The following is a 2,423-nucleotide window of genomic DNA, read 5'->3' as shown; positions in this document are numbered from 1 at the left end:
TCAGGGTGATGGTCCGACCTGATGGACAGTCTGTGGTGGAGATCTACCCTTCAGATCTGGCAACAGGTCAGGGTGGTGGTCCGACCTGTTGGACAGTCTGTAGTGGTGATCTACCCTTCACATCTGGCAACAGGTCAGGGTGGTGGTCCGACCTGTTAGACAGTCTATCTAATGGTGATCTACCCTTCAGATCTGGCAACAGGTCAGGGTGGTGGTCTGACCTGTTGGACAGTCTGTAGTGGTGATCTACCCTTCACATCTGGCAACAGGTCAGGTTGATGGTCCGACCTGATTGACAGTCTATCTAATGGTGATCTACCCTTCACATCTGGCAACAGGTCAGGGTGATGGTCCGACCTGTTAAACAGTCTATCTAATGGTGATCTACCCTTCAGATCTGGCAACAGGTCAGGGTGATGGTCCGACCTGTTGGACAGTCTATCTAATGGTGATCTACCCTTCAGATCTGGCAACAGGTCAGGGTGATGGTCCGACCTGTTAAACAGTCTATCTAATGGTGATTTACCCTTCAGATCTGGCAACAGGTCAGGGTGGTGGTCTGACCTGTTGGACAGTCTGTAGTGGTGATCTACCCTTCACATCTGGCAACAGGTATGGGTGATGGTCCGACCTGATTGACAGTCTATCTAATGGTGATCTACCCTTCACATCTGGCAACAGGTCAGGGTGATGGTTCGACCTGTTAAACAGTCTATCTAATGGTGATCTACCCTTCACATCTGGCAACAGGTCAGGGTGATGGTCTGAACTGATTGACAGTCTATCTAATGGTGATCTACCCTTCACATCTGGCAACAGGTCAGGGTGATGGTTCGACCTGTTAAACAGTCTATCTAATGGTGATCTACCCTTCACATCTGGCAACAGGTCAGGGTGATGGTCTGAACTGATTGACAGTCTATCTAATGGTGATCTACCCTTCAGATCTGGCAACAGGTCAGGGTGATGGTCCGACCTGTTAAACAGTCTATCTAATGGTGATCTACCCTTCAGATCTGGCAACAGGTCAGGGTGATGGTCCGACCTGTTAGACAGTCTGTCTAGTGTTCTACCCTTCAGATCTGGCAACAGGTCAGGGTGGTGGTCTGACCTGTTGGACAGTCTGTAGTGGTGATCTACCCTTCAGATCTGGCAACAGGTCAGGGTGATGGTCCGACCTGTTGGACAGTCTATCTAATGGTGATCTACCCTTCAGATCTGGCAACAGGTCAGGGTGATGGTCCGACCTGTTGGACAGTCTATCTAATGGTGATCTACCCTTCAGATCTGGCAACAGGTCAGGGTGATGGTCCGACCTGTTAGACAGTCTATCTAATGGTGATCTACCCTTCAGATCTGGCAACAGGTCAGGGTGATGGTCCGACCTGTTAAACAGTCTATCTAATGGTGATCTACCCTTCAGATCTGGCAACAGGTCAGGGTGGTGGTCCGACCTGTTGGACAGTCTATCTAATGGTGATATACCCTTCAGATCTGGCAATAGGTCAGGGTGATGGTCCGACCTGTTAGACAGTCTGTCTAGTGTTCTACCCTTCAGATCTGGCAACAGGTCAGAGTGATGGTTCGACCTGTTAAACAGTCTATCTAATGGTGATCTACCCTTCAGATCTGGCAACAGGTCAGGGTGATGGTCCGACCCGAGTGACAGTCTATCTAATGGTGATCTACCCTTCAGATCTGGCAACAGGTCAGGGTGGTGGTCCCACCTGTTGGACAGTCTATCTAATGGTGATCTACCCTTCAGATCTGGCAACAGGTCAGGGTGATGGTCCGACCCGATTGACAGTCTATCTAATGGTGATCTACCCTTCAGATCTGGCAACAGGTCAGGGTGATGGTCCGACCTGTTACACAGTCTGTCTAATGGTGATCTACCCTTCACATCTGGCAACAGGTCAGGGTGATGGTCCGACCTGTTGGACAGTCTATCTAATGGTGATCTACCCTTCACATCTGGCAACAGGTCAGGGTGATGGTCCGACCTGTTGGACAGTCTATCTAATGGTGATCTACCCTTCACATATGGCAACAGGTCAGGGTGATGGTCCGACCTGTTAGACAGTCTGTCTAGTGATCTACCCTTCAGATCTGGCAACAGGTCAGGGTGATGGTCCGACCTGTTAAACAGTCTATCTAATGGTGATCTACCCTTCAGATCTGGCAACAGGTCAGGGTGGTGGTCCGACCTGTTGGACAGTCTATCTAATGGTGATCTACCCTTCAGATCTGGCAACAGGTCAGGGTGATGGTTCGACCTGTTAGACAGTCTGTCTAGTGTTCTACCCTTCAGATCTGGCAACAGGTCAGGGTGATGGTTCGACCTGTTGGACAGTCTATCTAATGGTGATCTACCCTTCAGATCTGGCAACAGGTCAGGGTGATGGTCTGAACTGATTGACAGT

Source organism: Haliotis cracherodii, unplaced genomic scaffold (assembly GCF_022045235.1).
Source record: "Haliotis cracherodii isolate W230 unplaced genomic scaffold, xgHalCrac1.p SCAF_13, whole genome shotgun sequence".
NCBI lineage: Eukaryota > Metazoa > Mollusca > Gastropoda > Lepetellida > Haliotidae > Haliotis > Haliotis cracherodii.
The sequence above is the reverse complement of the archived record's forward strand: the minus strand, read 5'-3'. Positions refer to the sequence as shown.